We start from the raw sequence: 22239 nt of genomic DNA on the forward strand, positions 1-22239 counted from the left end.
GTCAAAATGTCGGTAAAATAAATACATATTCTTGAAATCGTAATATTGAGTAAAGTTTAGAAAGGATACAGAATACAGACGTCATACAGTAACAGCCATTCATCCTGTCGTCCTCCCTCTGCTGAGGTGATGCACTGCCTGCATGTATCACCTCAGCAGCAGCTGCGTGGCTGAACCGTATACCAGCAGGGTCACCTTAATAGCTGGCAGTTGGCAGCACATCTCAATCATGCAGCCATGAAGTGAACTTAAATGTTGAAAAGGGAAAAAGCAGGAAGTGGAAGATAAAAATGATAAAAATGGATTTAAAATCCTTTATTCAAAACATGGCAAGGTACAGGAATGTGTTCTTGTGATGGATATAATAATGGATGCAATTTAATGTTTGGGTATTTCTTATAAGTGTAGGATGTACTGTACAGGAAGAACATGTGGGGGAGGCGTGTCGTCTTAAACGTGACTTGTATTGGGATGTCCTGATGTCAGCCTCCTGTATTCACCAGAGGTGGGAATTGTGGAGTCATCAAGTCATCTCCATGCCATGTATTTGTTCTGCTCAGTCACTGAACCAGGTGCATTCACTAATTAGCTCACCTTCCTGGCTGAAGAGCTGTGCTGATTGGACTCAGCTGGTTTAGTGCATGAAAAGAACAAATACAGGGCATGGAGATGATGTGATGACTCCACAATTCTCACTCAGTCAGGATTAGGTGGCCCCCCTTACCAAGGTTATAAACATTTTTGCCCTCTGTTCACCATTTTGTACCCTGATGAATGCCTTTTAGGTTGAAACAGGGCAGTGTTTTATCGTTCCATAAGTAGCCATGTTTTGAACAGAGGCATTTAAATCCAACTCAAGTATTTTTGTCCTGCTCCATTGCTTTTTTTTCTCATGTTGACCCTATTCTTTAAGAGCTCCAGCATTTTATTTAGTTTGACAGTATAAAGACAGGGCATGAGCACACCACTACCACTTTTTCATAAATTCTCGTTCTTTATCTACAGTGTGTGTTTTTATACATTTAGCTACAGATCAAAAAACAATTGTAGTGGACATAATTTGTTTTTTTTGTCCTTAATTTTTTTCTTACAGGACGTGGTTTATTCACCCGAGTTTCATTCTGCAAAGGATACTTTGTAGTTGAATGCAGTGGAGATTTGATTGATGATGACGAAGCCCAGAGGGGAAGAAGCTCTTACCACCCCTCATGCTCTACATTTTTGTTTGCATTCAAGTGGAGAGGGAAAACATGGTGGTAAGAGTTTCAGTTACTATACTGCTTTATAGTTATATACATTGTTAAATTTTTTCTTCAACAATATCTTTATTAGATTTTTTAACAACCCTAGAGCTGAATGAAAGGGCAATGTACAACAATATGACAAATAGGTACCAGATCAGCCCATCCCCACAGGTCCGACCATACATTCCTACAGAGTGTGTACCAAGTCAGATTAGTAAGAATAAATACAAGCCTTCAGTATATCATAAAAGAAAGAAAGAAAGAAAGAAAGAAAGAAACAAACATATATAGCCTAAAACACAACTGTTGCAGAGAGGGATTAAATGGCAGGGAGAGGTAGAAAAAAAAATTAAGACAAATAAAAATAAAGCTAGAAACAGCACCAAATGATGAATAAGCATGTTTAACAATCACATGACATTGTTTAAATATAAGAGGATTACTGTATTGTGGACTCCGTGTCCACATATGGTAGAAAACCACCCCAGATCTTTTGGAACTCTCCAGGTTTACCCTTCAAATTATACATAGTCTTTTCACCTGGTATGCATGATGCTAATACATCTTTCCAATGCATAGCTATACATTTGTTGGCTGTAATAAGGGCAATTCTAATAAATTTGAGTTGGTTTTTATTGACTTTCAACATAGATGTGTCACCCAGGAGAATTACTCTTAGCTCTGCGGGGATGGTTAGTCCTGTAATATCATTAAGCACTTTGACTATAGACATTTTATGTAGTCTGTCAGGGGTATAGTATGTTCTATGAATAAGATTGTATTGTGTAATTTTATGTCTAGAGTTAAAAGAAAAACACTGACTACTAGTACACAATGATCCCCTTCTTCAAAATTACACTCCAGGTCTTCTTCCTGTTTACATTTCACTCTTAGCTCTTCCCAACCTCTAATCTGAGAAATTCCTGAGTAAGAGTAGTATATTTACGCTGCCTGTGACGCATACCGGGACTTCTGTGAGATCGAAAGCTGTTGTTTACTGTGTCTCTCTCTTTCTCTATCCATCTTGGCTGTTTTTCTTCGATTTCTGAGTATTTCATAGTCAAACTGGTTTTGTACTGCAGCTAACGTTAGACTTTATAACTTGTACGTACTTTGTCGAACCGCTTTTCTGTTACTGGGTAGTCTGTTACTGCCCGGTTAGCTTCCTAGGCTTAGCCTAGCTCACTGCTTTTTGCCTTTCACCGCAGTCGACACAGCCTCGACAAACAAGTGTTACGATGGCTTGTGCTGACTGTTCTGCAGTTGCAGATAGGGTGTCTCTATTAGAGAGACGTGTCCGTGAGCTAGAACAGCTTCTCTCAGTTAGAAACACGGGCACTGCAGATAGTGTTAGCCCCAGGCCTGATAGCAGGCCTGCTAGCCTTAGCACTAGCTTAGTCTCGTCGGCAGCTGCTGTGGAATTTGTCCCTGCTCGGTCGCGGCGTGGAAGGCGCGGGAGCAAGCCACTGGTTGTGTGGTCTGAGAGCAGATGGCCTTCATCCTACTGGAGTCGGCGCTGCTGCTTTGTCTAGCAATATAGACAGGTGTTTGATGCAGGTTTGACATCAGGGATGTAGCATTTGGCAGGTCACAGGTGACTAGAGAGCCTGCTAGCGATACAGTCAATGCTGGTGTGGAGTCTAGTTAACATGGTATTGTAGTGCAGAGTACCAGACTGATACCCTAGTTTGCAACATTGAGACTGTCACCTTCCCCCGCCACTCTCTCATTGAATCATGCTCTAAATATGCGCGGGGCTTCTAACCGACGTGTACCCGGTTACACGTCTGAGATTTATGATCTCTTTCTATCGCAGTTGCCTCCATTCAACCGCCTCCTAATCCCATTAAATCAAAGCCATTCCAGTAGTTATCAGACAAAAACGTTTATTCAACGTTATTCTGTTATTCTTAACCCTGTTAAAAGAGCTTTTTCCTCACTCGAATCGAGGGTCGAAGGACAGAGGGTGTCGTCTCTGTACAGATTGTAAAGCCCTCTGAGGCAAACTGTGATTTGTGAATTTGGCCTATACAAATAAAATTTGATTTGATTTGATTCTTGTAGACCTATTTCAAATAGGTACTAAATTAAAGCCAACATAACAGATAAATCACAGAGCTTCATTTAACATTTTAAGGCTTAGGCCTACTTATGACAGAAAGTAAAATGAGTTGAAAATAAAATCTATCATTTTGACAGAAAAGAAAACGTGAGTGAAAGCTGAAAAAGGTTTAACCTTCTTCTTTAATCATTGTTTTAACTATTTCTCACAGTTGTACAATTTGTTTTTAAACTTATAGTTCAAACTGCATCCCTCTCTCGCAACGGAAGCTGCCTCTGAATTTTAATACGTCTCATAGTAAAAGTAATCTGGAATTGGCGATAGAAAGAAACTAAAAAAGAAGCCAAAGTATGCTGAAGTGAGAGGAAAAAACTTCACCTTTATATCCACAAAGCTAAAAAAGTAGAGGGGGAATCTCACAATTATTCACTAAAACTGTCGGGGGGGGGGGGGGGGATGTTTTTTTCCTCCTCTTTAGACGCGAGGATATGTGATCAGGTCGTAAAAAGCCGACACAGAACACCAACCAACAATATAATGTATACAACAACACGTAACAATAAAGGCTAAAATAAAAAGCCATTACAATTTTTTTTCGATTGCTAAGGAGCATTGGTCGAAACTGAAGCGACATGTTCAAAACTCTTAACACAGTCTGCATTTCCATCTTGCAGCTCAGCTCAACAGTTAATCTCATGCCCAAAAGTGTGTCTCACAACACACACAATCACTCTTAACAAACGGAACGGCAAAATACTAACAACAAAGAACATTACATCAAATACATCTTATATTTCAAGTTTGAATGATTTTTGTCAGGTAAATCAGTATTTTATATAGGATCTTTTGCACTTTAATGGTTCTAAATTATAGTATATGCTGTAATATATTGCAACAACACTGAATCAGGAATGCAGAGATTTATTCAAGAACATTTGTGCTTTTGCATAAGTACTTCAGGACCATACAAAAAATAAAGATTACGTAAACAGAATAATGCAGAATCTCAGAATTCCAGGGGTAGAATACAAATTACAGTAAGAGATAAAACTAAACTCCTTCCTCTCCTGGCTGCTCTTCTCTCTCTACCAACTTTGCCTGCTGCTCTTTGATCCATACTTGCACAGGAAAAAGAATCAGAAGCCACTCCTTTTGTATATGCTGTTATGGCTACTCTTGCATTCAAAAAAGGTCAGAGTAGTTTCTGAGGAGGAGGTCCACGACTCACTAAATAATAAGCACTCGCGGAGATGTTTCCAGTTTCAACAAAAAGTTTTGAATTTATTTACATAAACAGAAATATTCTCCGGGTTGACTTCAGACAATGAGCAAATAAAAAACGTAATTTAGTGGTTGATAAACTGTTTCACTCCTCACTCCTTCAACACAAAAAACAGACAAAAGCACAAACCAGCTGTCCTCTCTCCCTAATCACAGGAGGAGGATGGCCTGACTAGGAGGAGGGACCTGAGCAGCAAAACGATCATAAATAATAGTTCATGTACAATATATATCCTGAATAGTCATCCTTATCATTAGCATTATTTTATACCATTACCATATACCATTTTCCAAATAATTAATACAAAGAATCAATAGGCTCCAACATCCCGGCCCCTAATTGTTGGCTTTAGCAAAACAATTACATAAATAAGATTCAAAAGGAGCCAAAATAGAACAATTACACAAGGGAAATTAATTATGCTCTTTAAATTCAAAGTCCATTCAGTTACTTGATGATGACTATCTGTCTTCTCAAAGTTCATAATCGTGTCAGAATATCTGAAACGGTCCATAGTGAAGGCTGGAAAATCACGGCCTCTCTCCATTTATCCTGCTGCCTCCATTAGAAGACAGAGCTTATCTATTGGTCGTTGAATCGCACTGCTTTTGGTTTTAACCAAAACACTTCTCACACAGCCCTTGGCATCTGGAAATGTCTTTACAACACGGCCCATAATCCATGAGTTCCTTGGTGCTGTGTTATCAACAATGATGACCAGATCTCCAGGACTCAAGTTCCTTTTTATGCTCTTCCACTTACTTCTTTCTTGCATGAGAGGAAGATACTCTTTTGTCCACCATCTCCAGAAGAGATCTGTAAGGTACTGTGCTTGTCTCCACCTCTTCCTTGAATAATGATCTCCTGGTGGCATAGTTGTTTCGCTTTCAGTTGGAGCAAATGGTTTGGGGTTGGTGGTTCCAAATCATTGGGTTCACTTGACACTGTAGTTATCGGTCGGTCATTCAGGATGGCTTCTACCTCACACAGTGCTGTTGATAGAGTTTCATCGTCCAGCGTTTGTTGTTTTAGAACAGATGTGAGGATCTTTTTGACTAGTCTGATCAGTCTTTCCCAGACTCCGCCGTGGTGGGCTCACAAAGGAGGGTTAAGTCCATTTTACTCCCTCTGTTAAAAGGGTGTTTTGAATCTTCTGATGATTCAGCTCTTTCAAAGCTTCTTGTAGTTCCCTTTGGGCCCCGACAAAGTTTGTCCCACAGTCCGTCCTGATACTTATAACTGCTCCTCTCCTGCAGATGAATCTGCGTATAGCATTTATGCATGAGTCTGTGGTTAGGAAGTTTGCCATCTCCAGGTGGATAGCTGACTCACCAGGCAGTGTGTCTGACTCCTTCTTAGCTGACTTAGCAATTTAAGTAGTTTTTTCACCTTCAATATCCAGGCTACAGACCTCTGAAGTCGGTTCCATGATGAGTGATACTTGATTAATGTGCATATCGGATGTTGGTTTTCAATCCTCACAGTTAACTGTGATCTCCTTTTCCACACTGTTAACTGTGACCTCCTTTTTCACCTCAGGGTCATTTGCTGATATCTCTCCTAGACCTTGTGTGATCTTTGGCCATGTCTTTTTTTCCTCTGACCAGGTATTCAGGACCTCTCAGCCATCTTGATCTTAAGAAAGATTCCACGTGCAATCCTCGTGATGCGTCGTCAGCTGGATTGTCTCTTGAATTTATGTATCTCCACTGGCTTGTGTGAGAGAGATCATGGATCATTGCAACTCTGTTGGATACAAATGTATGAAATCTCTTTGTTTGATTGTGAATATACTTCAATACAGGTGTACTATCTGTCCAGAAAGTTGAATCTGTGAGTGGTAAATGCAGCTCCTTCCTCAGCATCCGATCCACTTTTACAGCCAATGTTGCTGCAGTGAGTTCAAGCCTGGGTATGGTGATCTGCTTGAGAGGTGAGAGTCTGGCTTTTCCAAATATAAAGGAGATATGGATTTTGCCTTGGTGATTTGTTAGTCTAAGGTAGCTTACTGTACCATAACCTGACTCACTTGCATCGCAGAAGTGATGCAGCTCAGCGGTCGCCACTGGGTCGTAGTTCTCAGGCTTTATACATCTTGCTGCTTGAAACCCACGTAACTGAATTAATTCCCCGATCCATCTCTGCCAGGGCATTGCAAATTCCTGTGGAATAACTTGATCCCATCCATACCTGGATTTGCAGAGCTCTTGCAGTAGTTGTTTGGCTTTCAGGATGAAAGGAGAGAGAAAACCTAATGGGTCATAAACTGAACTTACTGTGGAGAGTATACCTCTTCTGGTTGCAGGCCGGCTGTTGACAGTTACTTTAAAGCTGAAGGTGTCACTGTGGGTGTTCCAGTGGATTCCAAGTGCAGGCTCGACTGTGATTTGTTCTTTCAGCTTTTCTTTACCCAGGTCCAGTTCCTTGACTGCCTTTGCTCTGTGATGCTCAGGAATGCTTGCTAACACCTCACAGTTATTGCTGACCCATTTTGTCAATGTGAAACCTCACTGATCGCAGGCTTTAGTGAGATCTTTGACAAGCTTTATGGCTCGGTCTGCTGTTGCCACAGATTGGAGGCAATCGCCCACATAAGTTAGTTTTGATGGTTTTCATAACTTCATCAGAGTAATGCTTCTGGTTGTCATCAGCAGTTTGACGCAGGGCAAAATTAGCAATGCTCGGGGATGATACAGCGCCAAAGAGGTGAACTTTCACCCTGTAAACATCAAGCGGTTTGCTGATATCACCCTCTGGCCACCACAAAAACCTCAGAAAGTCTCTGTCCTTTTCATCAACATGTACTTGATAAAACATTGCCTCAATGTCTGCCATAACTGCAGTTTGTTCTTGGCGAAACCTTAATAGCACTCCGATGAGGGCGTTTGTTAAGTCTGGACCTTGGAGGAGCTCCTTATTCAGAGACGTTCCTTGAAATGAGGATGTACAGTCAAACACCACCCTCAGTTTGAGTTTTCGCTTGTGGTAGATGCCATCATGTGGGATATACCAGACCCGTCCATCCCCTCTGCGAAGCTGCTGAGGTGGAACCTTCTCTCCATAACCCTTTTTGAGAATGTCCTCCATGAAGGAGGTGTATTCCTCGGCATACGTCTTATCCTTCTTAAATTTTTTCATAAGGTGCAGTGTGCGTTCCTTTACCGTATCATAGTTATCAGGCATGACCTTGTCTTTATCCCTGAAAGGCAGTGGTAAATGACAGTGGCCATCTTTAAGGAATGCTGAGCTGGAATCAATCTCCATAAAACGTTTATCCTCAACTGACATCTCAATTTTCTCCTCATACATGTTCTCAGAGAAATCCTGGTTATATTGTCTGATGAGTAGATCCTTCAACTCGACAACAGAGATTCTGTTACTTGACACTGCAATGGGCCCAGCACGTTCTGCAGGACTATTAACACTGAGTGGTCCAGTTACCACCCATCCCAGTAAGGTTTGGACTGCATATGGTCCATTATCATGACTGTTTATTATTTTCCATGGCTCCATTGCTCGAGGAACATCAGTCCCAATGAGGAGTTCAATGTCTGCCTCAATTTCCTTTAACTGAGATAAGGCCACCTCTCCAAATCAGCTTCTGTGATTATGTTTTCCTTTGAGACAGGGATTTTGTTCTGCGTGTAAACTTTCGGCAGGTCCAGATATGTGCAGCCCTCCAAGTCTCCCACCTCCAGTCCTCTGACCTCATAGGTCCCTGCAGGGTTTTCCTGTCCCATTGTTCGCAAAAGTATCTCTGTTTTGCGTCCTTTCGCATTCAACAGGTTCATTAGATTTTCTGTGCAAAATGTTGCTGTGCTGCCTGGATCGAGGAAGGCATAGGTCTGAATATACCTGCTCCCTTTTGCCACCTTAACTCTGACTGGAACAATCGCAAGTGCACAGTCTCTCCCGGCCCCAGTTCCATCACCTGCTGAAACGAGCACTGCTTATGGGGTTATCTTCTGTCTCAGCAGTGGCTTTTGGTTGATTTTCCTGTTTTGGGCCTTTTGCACTTTGAATATGAAGTACAGTAGGATGTTTCATTTGACAAACTTGACACATTAATCTTCTTTTTTGCTTAGATGACCTTTTAGTAGGCAACCAAAGCAGTACCCATGGCTTCTTAAGAATTCAACCTTGTTGTCATGTGACTGTGTTTTGAATTGTGGGCGGTCGATCAGAGTGCGTTTTACAGCGCATCCTGCTTTCTCTGTATTCACTGCTACTGAAGTAGCGAAGCTGCTGTTTTTGCCTCTTATTAATTTTGGTTCATTTTTACTTCTTGGGATAGACTTTTTTGTTGTCATTTGGTCTTGAATGTCCCCGAACAACGGATCCAAAAGCATCTTAGAATGTTTTTCCACAAAATCCACAAGGTGCTGAAATCTGATTCTCCTGCCAGTTCTCTGTTGTGTCTCATAGGCTGTGGTTCGCCACCTTTCCCGGAGTTTGTAGGGTAGTTTGGATGCTATTCGCCTTAGGTTTGATGGGATCTCGAGTTCCTCTAAATACTGTAAATCTTGCATTACATTACAACATGCTCTCAAATACATTGCATATGCATGCAGCGTTTTCCCATCCTCGGCTTTAATCGCTGTCCAGTTCAAGGCTTTTTCCAGGTAAGCTCCAGAAACTTTCATTTCATTCCCAAAGTGCTCTTTTAAGAGGTGTCTTGCTTCACTATAGCCCCTGCTCCCACCCATGTGCAAGTCTCTTGGTAAACCAGAGATAAACTGCTCAAGATAGTAGAGTCTGTCCTGATTATTTTTAGTCTTGTCTTCAATCCAAGTGTTCAAATGCATGGATAAAAGACTGATATGCCAATGGGTTACCATCAAACACAGAAATCTCTCTTGCAGGTAACAGACAGGTTTTGCTGTGAGACAATGAGTTCTGCTAAGTCATTTGTCTTTGTCTTTGAATAACCACATCCAAGTTATCATGAGCAGCATTAGTTATGGTGTGATTATGATTTGCAGTTTCGTTTTTATGTTTTTCAGTTAAATTCTTGTTTTGAGGTTTATTTTCTGGTGTGTTGGTACCCCTTGTAGGTGGAGGTCTGTGGAGACTTAAGATGGTTTGGTGAAGTGGAGTTTTGGGTATTGCACCTAACTGTGCAAATTCTACATTGCTCTCCATTGTTTCTGGTTCATGGTGAGAGTCATAATACTCCTTCATGCCATCACCCAGAGCTTCCTGATCCACCTCATCACTTTGAAGGATTTTTATTTTAGCAGTTGATGCTGCGAGGTCTGCTTCCAGCTCCATTTGCTCCATCTTTGATTTCAGTTTTGTTTCCTCCAGTTGCAAAGTGTGTTTTTCTTTCAATGCAGCAGCTCGAGCCATCACAGCAGCTTGTTCCGCTTTGGCCTTTTTTAACTCTGAGGAGACTGAGGAAGATCTGGAGGTTGATGATCCAGTGGAAGTGGAAGACTTTGATTTGTGTGACACATTTGATATGCTGTCCAGTGGTCCAACTTTTGATTGTGCAATTTCTCTTTTCCATGTTTCAACATCTTTCATGAAGTAATTCAGGTTAGTTATTCTGGGTTCATACCAGTCATAATAATCATTTTCCTTTTCCTCCTCTGATAAGAGCTCTTGCACAGATTTGTGAGCATTTTTAAATTCATCCACAGCTCCTTTAAACGCTTCAAATGTGTCATTGACTTTATCAACATTTCCAACGTCAGTCATCAAAGCCTTTATTTCATTTGTCCTCCTCGTGCATGCTCCCAATCTGCCTCTGCGCGAAGCAATGCGCGATTTCAACATGTCCTCAGACTCAGTTGCGGTCTCAGGTGTGTCAGACATCATCACAAATAACCACACAAATTCCTTTAATTTCCGTTAAGTTCATTCTTAAACATCATTCCAACGTCCCCGTTTTATTGCAATCCACATCCACAATCCACAACTTTGCCTTCCATAGTGTTCGATTGTTTCTTTGTAGCGCAACGGCGCATTCGTTCATAGAGTCGATCAGCTGATTTTAGTCACGGCCCGCCGGCTGCTTTCTTCATCTGTCGGCGAGTGATCCGCCGACTTTCCACTTTCCTTCCTTGCATTCAAAAAAGGTAAAAAAAAACCTAGTTTCTGAGGAGGAGGTCCACGACTCACTTAATAATAAGCACTCGCGGAGATGTTTCCAGTTTCAACAAAAAGTTTTGAATTTATTTACATAAACAGAAATATTCTCCGGTTTGACTTCAGACAATGAGCAAATAAAAAACGTAATTTAGTGGTTGATAAACTGTTTCACTCCTCACTCCTTCAACACAAAAAACAGACAAAAGCACAAACCAGCTGTCCTCTCTCCCTAATCACAGGAGGAGGATGGCCTGACTAGGAGGAGGGACCTGAGCAGCAAAACGATCATAAATAATAGTTCATGTACAATATATATCCTGAATAGTCATCCTTATCATTAGCATTATTTTATACCATTACCATATACCATTTTCCAAATAATTAATACAAAGAATCAATAGGCTCCAACATATGCTTTCTAATGAGGCCAAACGCAGTGAGACAGTTAAGCCCACATGCATTTCTGTTTTGCAGACTGTGTTAAGAGTTTTGAACATGTCGCTTCAGTTTCGACCAATGCATCTTAGCAATCGAAAAAAACTAACAGTTTTTGTTTTCAGCAGGACGACATTTGCGCATGGAGAAGATGAGCGCCGCGCTCTTCTCAAGTCCTCCGCAGCCTATTCTACACAGCAGCTGTCTTGCCTTTAAGTGGTCTCGCTGGTCTGAAAAACACAAATAGCTGTGGCCGCGGGTTTTTTTTATATATCACAGAACATTGTGCCCTATGCATCTATTGTGTATGCGGATAACTGCACTAGTGGGAACATTTAATTGTATAGTTAGTTAATGTTTTTATCTGAAGCTTTTAGGCAACATTATCACCCCTAAAAATACTATAGGCCTATATATTGGTGAGAAATAAACGAGGAGGAAAAATGACGCGTAAACTTTTCTAAACGGTTATGATTTATTATCCGCGTACCCGTTTACACGTGTAGATGTTGACACCCCTATAAACCACAATAATTTAATCTTGATCTCCACCTCTGACAGTGGGGAAATGTCTTAGCAAGCACCTTACACAGTCTCGCATAATAAAATACCAAAGCTAATCACAATGGCATCCCGGCATCCCGTCATCCCTACCTGCATAGGCAGCCAAATCTAACTACTAAAAGGTACCTTGTTCCAATTCCTTGGCTTTATTAATATTAGATCACTGTCAACCAAAGCCTTACTGATTAATGATTTGATTACTGATCATAAGCTGGACATGATTGGCTTATGTGAAACATGGCTGAAATCTAATACTTTTCTGCCATTAAATGAAGCCTCCCCTCCTGATTATAACTATGCCCATGTTGCTCGGGCCTCTAAACAGGGAGGAGGCGTTGCTCTAATCTACATCTATCTATTTTCAGTTTAAGCTCCAACCAGGAAATTAAATTTACTTCTTTTGAGGCCCTGGTGTTAAAACCATCTCCATCAAGTAGTAACAGGCTTTCCCCTGGTGGTAATCTACAGACCTCCAGGGCCTTATTCCCAGTTCCTAGAAGAATTCGGTGAATTTATTGCAGATCTTGTAACTAGTTCAGATAAGATCCTAATTATTGGGGATTTCAATATCCACTTAAATAAGCCTTCTGACTCTCCTAGTCAGTACTTCTCAAATGGTGGGGGGCGCGGTGAGGTGTCGGGGGGGCGTGAGAGGCAGGTCAGGACTTTCATTTCATTTTCCACTGTCATTATTAGTAGCCCCATTCACACTGCTGTTTGCATGCGGGGATCCTGCGCCAATTCTCCCCATCTGCCTCTGTGTGAAAGTTTCAGATGCGGCGAGGGGTGAAATTTCCCTCTGCCTCTGATGCTCCTACGGAGGTATCAGAGGCACAGTATTGGCGAACCGAACCAGTGTGAGCAGATAAGCCGACGGTGGGGAGCGGGGGGTTGTCGATCTGATGGTGTTCACTGTGTGATAACTAAACAGGTCCGACACTCAATAAAATATAGAGAAATGTCCCACAAAGCAATGTTACAGGACCAAACAACAGTAACGTGGTAACTGGTCGTGTCTTTGGCAACTTATGAGGAAAAAAATACAGCAATTATATGTGGAAAAGTGTCTGTCAGCCTGTCGGTCCAACCGACTCTTCGTCACATTTCTGCCCGAAAAACGGCGTCTGTCCCCGGCAAAAAACTTTAACTCGGCAAGTGTTTGTCGCGGTGAAAAACATCACTGCTAAGTCAGCCCTACTGACCGAGACTTCAGTGATCTTTCCTCCATAAAACAGCCTCCCTCCCTGCGAGTGACAGACGGCGTCCCGTTTACTGATGGTGATTATGTAATTAAGAGAAAAATGTAACTTTGTCATTTTCCAGGATGTTTGGTGGGTCAGGATCCCACATTAACTGCATCCATATGATGATAAGTGTGTACATGTTTAGATTTGTCAGTGCGTAGTAAAATAACGTTTAAAAAAAAGCAATATTGTTGCAAATGTTGCACAAAAAAAATTAAAAAGTCCTTTTTGAAAAGGAATAAGCTGATGAAGCTGACAAGTGACCAATGTTTACAGTTTAAAGTTTTGAATGTTAATGTGTTAAGTCTATAAAAATGCACATCCCAGTGAATCATTTGCGCTTTTTTCTCTGTTTTGAGAATCACAGTCTTGTTTAAATGTTACAAATTGAGTTAATAAACTAAACTTGGAAATTGTTTGAAGTTGTTGCAGATGTTAACAGATGAGATGAGATGCAGATGTTTTTAATCTATTTTGATAATCAGGTGATTGTATGCAGAATGCTGGTGCCAGCAACTCATACAGTGGTTTATACAGATAAATGAATAATTATTATCAGGTTCTCAATAATATTTCAATTCAGGGGGGGTGTGAAAAAATGTCTGTCCTCTAGGGGGGGCATGACAGAAAATAGTTGAGAACCACTGCTCTAAGTAAAGCTTTTTTGGGTCTGCTCGATATGTCTAGCTTTACTCAGCTCGTTCATGAACCTACTCATTCCAGTGGTAACACTCTGGATTTGATTCTTTCCCATGGATTAGATGCGTCAGCCCTGAATGTTGCTTCCGTCTCCTCTGCTGTGTCGGACCACTCTCTTATTACATTTGAAGCGTCATTAGCCTGTCCCTGTATCAATGACACAAATGTTTCCACCTCTCGTCATATCAGCCCGGCAATCATAGCGACACTCTGTGATAAATTGGCTGGGGTCCTGGCCCCTTTTGCGATTGCGACAAAGCCTGTGGAAAAATTCACCAATTAAGTTAACTCGGTAATCGTTTCTCTCCTCGATTCTGTGGCACCGGTCTCTACCAAGACAAGACGACCAAAGAAATCTTCTCCCTGGTTTACTAATGAAACCCGAGATCTCAAACAGGCCTGCAGGAAAATGGAACGTGCATGGCGAAAATCTAAATTAGTCGTTTTTCATCTTGCATGCTGTCATAGTGTACTTAATTACAAGCGTGCTCTTAATGCCACTAGAACAGCATATTTATCTGGCCTAATAAACAATAATAAACACAATCCTAGATTTCTCTTTGACACTGTGGCTAAACTTAATCAAAAAACCACAGTCTGTGAGCTGTACATCCTTTAATGCAAATGATTTCTTAGATTTCTTTTGCAATAAAATTGATGATATTAGAGCCAAAATTAATTCATCATCTCTGGCTTCCTCGTCAAAGTTGATTATAAAACAGCCTTCTGCCGATTCTCAGTTAGCCCCGGCTCTAAACAATTTTGAAGATATCTCCCCTGAGATATTGTCTAAAATTGTCTCATCCTCAAAGCCAACTACCTGCATCCTGGACACCCTTCTGGCAAAACTGTTTAAGGATCTATGGCCAGCACTGGGACCTACAATGTTAAATATTGTTAACTTATCGCTCATGACAGGTGTTGTCCCTGCTAGTTTTAAGTCTGCTGTGGTTAAGCCTCTACTTAAGAAACCCCACCTTGACCCAGGATCTCTAAATAATTATAGGCCAGTATCCAACCTTCCCTTCTTCTCCAAAATCTTAGAAAGAGTTGTGTCCCAGCAACTTTCAGGCTACCTAACTAATAACAATCTCCTGGAACCTTTTCAATCAGCTTTCAGAGCCTGTCACTCCACCGAAACTGCCCTTACTAAACTCTTACTTAGATTTAGACTCTACCTCAGTGCTTCTGTTACTAGATCTCAGTGCTGCATTTGACACCACAGGTCACGGCATATTGTTATATTGTATATATAAAAGTACTACATCGATATTTACTGATGTGAAGTATGGTGTTCCATACTCGGAGTTTGGGAATACAGAGTTAGGGAATACATTTCCACTATGTGGAACTATGTGGACGACACTCAGCTGTATGTGCCCATCAAAGCTGATGATAAATCTCAAATCGCCAAATTGGAGACCTGCCTGTGTGCCGTGAAGAGCTGGATGTCAGAAAATTTCCTGCTCCTAAATTCGGATAAAACTGAGATGCTGGTCATTGCTCCCCCTCGACAGAGACACCCCTTTGAGAAATAACACAACTGTCGAGAGTTACTGTCACGTGATCAAAGTTCAACTGTTAAGAATTTAGGTGTTACTTTTGACTCTAGCCTCTCTTTCCATCAGCACATAAAAGAAATTACCAAGATCGCTTTTTACCACCTGCGCAATATGGCCAAAATTAGGTCCTTCCTGTCCACGGCCTTTGTTTCGTCTAGGCTGGATTACTGCAATGCCTTATTTTCGGGTCTTCAACATGGGAGCACTAAAGGTCTTCAGATGGTTCAAAATGCTGCAGCTAGAGTCTTAACATGTACAAGAAAATTTGATCATATTACACCAATCTTAGCCTCACTGCACTGGCTCCCAATACATATGAGATCAGACTTTAAGGTGCTGCTGATGACATACAAAACTGTACACAGCCTTGCCCCGTCGTACATGTCAGATCTTATTATACTGTATTCTCCAACTCGTGCACTACGCTCTCAAAATTCAGGGCTCCTGATGGTTCCCAGGGTTAAGAAGAAGTCAGCTGGCTGCAGGGCTTTCCCCTATCAGGCCCCCTTCCTCTGGAATAAACTCCCAGCTGATATTAGACAATCTGGCTCTATTGACGCCTTTAAATCTAAACTCAAAACTCACTTTTTCTGACTTGGCCTTTAATTAGTCCTTGACATCGACTGCTAGCTTCTTCGGTGGGTCAACTCAGTCTCAGTGAGTAAGCTATAGTATTAGACGCCACATTGTCCTGCCGACGAGTAATAATCTGCTTATTCTGATTAACATTGCATTTCTATAACCTTGTTTTTCTTTCTGTTCCCACAAGGTGCAAGCTGTGTCACTTTCTCCCCCTCTTTCTCCTCCTACTCTCTTTTCATTCAGGCTCCCTTCTGATGAACTCAGGCCCCAGAGACCATCTACCTCTCCTGGCTCCTACAGCCCCACATACTGTCAGATCTGGATTGTCACACCCGGGCTCCGTTGGATCGTTCCTCTCCTTGTTTCGCTATCTCCTTATAACTGTATTCCTGTAAATTTTGAGGCCTCCTCATTCTGATCTCTCTCTCTACTACTAATTATCCTGTGTGGCCTGCCCTCTTCCAGGTCACCACGGTGGACAGGAGGTCGTGTGGCTCGGGCACCCCCTGACGATGCCTTGTCCTGCTCAGTCGTCTCCTGGATCCACATACTTTACATATATAATTTTTATCAGATTTTCTGTCAATGCAACCTGTAAACTGTGATTGCTGTTCTTTCTGTACATGCGACATCTATTGCATGACTGTCCGTCCTGGAAGAGAGATCCCTCCTCTGTGGCTCTCCCTGAGGTTTCTTCCGTCGTCTTTTTTTTCTGGTTAAAAGGGTCTTTTTTTTTTTTTTTCCCCCATCAAGATGGCAAGTTTTTCCTCACTCGAATCGAGGGTCTAAGGACAGAGGATGTCGTTCACTTTACAGACTGTAAAGCCCATTGAGGCAATGTGATAACTTGGAACAAAACTTAATAGAATATGAACAGGTTATAGATCCGGAACATAATCTTTTTAAAAACAAACACCAGTTGCTGTTGTTATACAGAAAACAGTTTAACAATATTACTGTTGAACATGGGATAAATATTATTCATTTTAACAGTAGAATTTATATGCAAACTTCCAAAGTATAAATGAATATCTAATGCAGTCCAAAAAGCCTTTTAACATTATAGCCATCTTAGAAACATGGCTTGACGAAGAGAGAGGTACAGATTTTGTTTTGCAGGGATAGGAACTTAATTGCATTAATAGAGGGAGCAAAACTGGAGGAGACGTGGCTCTATTTGTTGACAAAGGCCTCACAAGGTTGTGGACAATATGTCAGTAATCATGGATGATGTAATGGAGTGTGTTACTATTGAAATATGTATTGGAAAAAAAGAAAAATGTCATTGTCAGTTGTGTGTATAGGAAACCTGGTTCAAACATTGAAATCTTTATAGAAAATATGGAAAGGGTATTCGCTAAAGAAAAGCAAAAAAGTCAATTATGTCTGTGGGGATTTTAACATAGCCTTGTTGAATCCCAACAACCATAAAATGACGGATGCATTTGTGGAAGCAATGTATAGTATGAGTTTATTTCCAACGATTACAAAACCAACCAGAATAACATCTCACTGTCACTCTGATTGACAATATTTTTACAAACAATATGGAGAGTAGTACTGTTAGTGCATTATTATTTAATGACATTAGTGATCACCTGCCTGTCTTTGCGATTCATGAATGTAACTACAATAGGAACTGGGGGTGTAATGAAGTTAAATACAGGAGAGTAAGATCTGAGGAAACTATAGCTGCATTTAGGAATGATTTAATTAATTATGATTGGAAAGTTTGTGAAGACACTGATAATTATTTTTAGACATATTCAAAAATGAGTATGACAAAAGCTGTCATATGTATATATATATGCAAACAATGTAACAAGAATAAGTATTCTGAAAACCCCTGGATGACTAAGGGACTGCAAAATGCCTGTAAGAAAAAGAATACTCTGTATAGGCACTTCATAAAATATAGAACAAAAGAGGCGGAGATTAAATATAAGAAATACAAAAAGGCATTAACTAATATTATGAGAGTATGTAAGAAGGGTTATTATAATAAAATATTAGAGTAATAAAAACAATGTAAAAAGTATATGGAATATATTAAAGGTATAGTTGGTAATCCTGTTCAGAAACACTTTTTGTTATACTGGGTGAAATGGCCTTTCCATCCTGAGAGTAGTCCATACATAATGTGTTCAGAAAAATAAACAAAATAAATCATACCTCTGTGGCAGCTGCAGGCCTGTAAAATCTCTGACCAATCCCTCCCTCTCAGTCAGAGTTTAAAGAACCGTTGCCGGATATATTCAACACAGTCCACATGAGCTGTGTCCAAATTCAGGGGCAGCATCCTTCAAAGTGCGGATTTGAAGGCCAATCACAACGCTGCGCGAAGGATGTCCAAATTCGAAGGCTCCTCCAAATGCAGCCCACAAATGCAGCCTGCTTCTCCCGCTTTTTGGAGGACGGACCGCTACTGTCCTTCGCGGCCTCCCATATCCCAAGATCCTTTGTGCGCCGCTGCTCAGTCACGAAAAAGAAGAGGGAAAACTGAACAATGGCGACATCAAGTGGCGCGGACTTGACATTTAAATGTAAGTTCTGGGTTTATACTCGGTTTTTACTCATTTGATCATCCATTGCCAGATATGTTAAACTTCAGCGGACTTTCAGTTAAAATACGTGACCCTGGTAATGCATTAGCATACGGCATAAATTAGCATTATGCCGTTGGAAGTAAAGCTATAAAAGCCTTCGCTTTCAAAATGTTAGACGTTCAGAAAACCATAAAATCCATTCAGTCAAAACTCTTTCGCGGGCCTGGGCGGCATCAATCATGACATAACCGTAAGGGCGGGAACATCTGGTGACGCAAACCAGGAAATACGCGGAAGGCTGGACCGTCCAATTTAACTATGGTTGACGCAACCGTCAAAGGACTCTCCGAAGGACCCGGCCTTCGAAGGATGCGGCCCCTGAATTTGGACACAGCTATGGAGTTAGCAGGAGATCCACACTCCAGTTCAGAAGGTGGCGGTAATGCACACCTAAAGTTGTTTGCCAACAGCCATAAAACAGCAGCAGAAGAAGAAGCAGCAGAGTTACCAAGAGAGAACAATGGCAGAGAAAATGCAGCCAAAAGTAGCACTTCCAGAAGTGATGCAGAGGTTGCTGTCTTTCTGTTGGACAGGTAATTAGTTGTTTTGCTTCGGGGATTTGTTATTTTCATGAAATATGTAACGTTAGCCAAATTAGCTACTTTTGTCGCTTGTCTTAGCCCAATGCTAATGGCTCTCCTCTGCCCTGCTGATGGACTGGACAACTATTCCCTTAAATAATATAATTAGAAAAAGACAAACCAAACCAGATTACCCTGAATTGTTTACGGACAATGGCATAACAATTACTGATAGGAATGAAGTGGTTGACAAATTTAACAGTTTTTTTGTTAATGGATGGGTCCTAATCTGGCCAAAGAAATAAATCCGAGAAGAAATGTGTTGAGGAAAAATGTGTGGAGAGAAATCCAAATTCAGTCATATTGGTAACTGAAAAGTAAGGAAATTATTGATATTGTAAATAAGTGTATAAGTAAAACGTCAAAAGATTAGAATGATATCGATATGAGTCTTCTAAAGAAAATAATAAATGGAATTGTGGGTCTGTTAACACATATATGTAATTTATCATTCATAACGGGAACATTTCCAGATAAAATTAAAGTTGCTAAAGTAATTGTATAAAGATGGTGATAAACACCTTTTCACCAACTATAGACCTGTATCCTTGCTTTCTCAGTTCTCAAAAATTATTGAAAAACTTTTTGTTACAAGACTGGATAATTTCATTAAAAAAAAATAATATATTCATGGACAGTCAGTATGGGTTCAGATCAGGCAGATTAACTTCTATATATTTGTTGACCTAAAAAAAGCATTCGACACAATTGATCATGGGATGCTACTTAAAAAACTGGAGAGGTATGGCATCAGAGGGGTTGCATTGGATTGGATAAAGAGTTACATTAAAAACAGGCTTCAATTTGTGCAGATGGGTCTTCACAAGTCAAAGAACCTGAACATTACCTGTGGTGTCCCACAGGGGTCGGTCTTGGGGCCGAAGCTAGTTATTTTGTACATTAATGACATTTGTAGAGTTTCAAATGTACTGAAGTTTGTTGTCTTTGCGGATGACACAAATATTTTTTGTTCTGGGGAAGACTTGCAGCAGCTCTTGGAAGTGGTCACGGAAGAAATGTATAAATTAAAAAGTTGGTTTGATATAAATAAATTATCATTGAACCCAGGGCCGCCCCTGGCAAAATTGGGGCCCTAAGCAGAATTTTATTTTGAGGCCCCCCCCCCCTTTACAAAATGACTGTATCACGGAATGCCATTTAGGTTTACAACCTTTTATAAGTAGGAACAAATCAAATGAACAGCCTCTTTCAACAATGGAACAAGCCTTTTACAGATGCAGGCTGCTTCAGTAGACATGCTGCCTGATGGCCCTTGTGACATACTGGGTGCTGGCTCCGTGTCACCCTTAGTAACAAACTTCAGCATTGACCCTGTTATGACAAGAAATCCACCATACAAGCAGATTATTAATTTTTGTTTTGGTCTTAATGGTAAATTACACAATGAAATTAATGTAAATACTAGCCTCACAAAGATTAAAATGCAATTAATGCAAATACGACTACAGCTAATAATATTCATTATGATTTGATTTGATGATATTTCTATATCTAAATATTTTTAAATACTTATTTTTACATTTAGTGCTTAGGTTCTATATTCCTACACTGCTGTTTGCTGCTGTAACGCTTTACATTTCTCCATTGTGGGTCAAGGATTATCTTAATTTTTCTTATCTAATCTTATATGACTGTTATAAATTAAATTCACCAAGAGATGGCGACATTTTACCTCCATAAAAATAGCCCAAAACTTCTATTGATAGCATAGATTGATAGGCTATAAACCTGAGCCAACATACGACCACCAACTGGTCAATTAACCGCTCCTTTTTCAACAGAGCTGAATGTATATGCAGTTAACAAGACATTCAATAAATGATAATCAGGGCCGCTGGAAAATTTCATCTCCAGTCCACATCTAGACAGAATTATCCTCTCTTCTGTCTCATGATTAGCATGCTAGCAGCTGGGGTGTTTATGCCACAAAGTTTTCTTTTTTATTTCAACAACATACCCACCTTCAAGTGAAGCACGAGCCTCCTCTTGTTTAGACTTTGTCTTTCTTTTGCTTGCTCCCGATTCATATTGCCGTTGGGAGGCCATCTCTCCACCTGCATCCAACTGCCTGTCGGCGCATCTGACCGCTGATTGGTCAGATGCTGCGTGCTGTCAATCATTGCGGCAACGTGTGCGGCGTCAGATTACTCGTCTCTTTTTTTTTCTCTCCTGCCTTTGGCTGACTTGGTGCTCTAAGCGTGCCTCACGGCAGCGATGCGCATCCTTTGCGCATTTGCGGAGAATGCGTCCCCTTGTGCAAAATGGGGCCCCCCACGGATCGTGGGGCCCTACGCACAGCGCGTGTTCTGCGTCTAAGGAGGGGCAGCGCTGATTGAACCTGAACAAAACTAAATTTATAAATTTTGGACATCGTAAAATGAATGAAGATGTTCACGTAGAAATGAATAATGTTGCAATAGAAAGAGTTTATGAAAACAAATTTTGGAGTGTTTTAATTTTTAATTTATTAATTTAGTTTTGCTGGAAGGCCCACATTAAGTATCTGTGTACTAAGATGGCAAAGAGCATTGGAGTGCTGAGTACATGTAGATATATCTTGAATCAAGCAACACTACACTTTCTGTACTGTGCACTCATTACAATATCTTTTTTTTATTTTTTTTTATTATATCTTTATTTGGAATGGACATAAATACACCAGCATATCAACATTGGTAAGAGTGAAAACAAGTGTCCTTCCGGTTTTGTTTGTTTGAGTCCAGGAAAAACGCATCACCAGCCGTCCAGGCATGCGAGTCCAAAAAAGGTATAGTCATGGGTCGTGGATTAAATTACGTTCGGCCTTTGTAGTACCCACTTTCCTCTAATAACTTAAATTACACAGCAATTGTAATGGAATAATATCAGTGGATACAGGTTATCCTCTTAAAAGACAGTACTGATAATTTGCGTGGGGTACACAAAGCCAGATGAGATTTACATGCTCACTTAGAGAGAACTCTGGTACAACTTACTTGTAGATCTCATCTCTCATCTCACAGTTTAAATGGAACTATGTACAGGAACCAGGGTGGTCGCCCGCTGCTGCTGTCATAGAAATAATTAACAATAACCAGTCAGAAATTAAGTAAGTAATCTAGGAAGTAATATTACCAGTGAGATCAAATGAAATCTGCTCTCGTGGGGGTTATGAATGAAATCCAGTTGTTCCAGATTTGGTAAAATTTGTCCTTTTGGATTCTTAATTGATAGCTCAATTTTTCCATCCTAAATATCTCTAGGGTAATTCCAATCCAATCATCC

At 40.6% G+C, this 22239-nt stretch overlaps 1 protein-coding gene across 2 annotated transcripts in view; it reads left to right on the forward strand.

Moving 5' to 3' along the window:
• LOC311253891 (uncharacterized protein) overlaps window positions 1–22239 on the forward strand; it is a 49997-nt gene that overhangs the window by 2478 nt on the left and 25280 nt on the right. For both annotated transcript variants that reach the window (XR_014622016.1, XM_084384358.1), the window contains exon 3: window positions 1094–1256. The gene's annotated coding sequence lies outside the window, so the exon portion shown is untranslated. The remainder of the gene's footprint in view (window positions 1–1093; window positions 1257–22239) is intronic.

Source organism: Pagrus pagrus, assembly GCF_965226575.1.
Source record: "Pagrus pagrus genome assembly, contig: HAP1_SCAFFOLD_62, whole genome shotgun sequence".
Lineage (NCBI taxonomy): Eukaryota > Metazoa > Chordata > Actinopteri > Spariformes > Sparidae > Pagrus > Pagrus pagrus.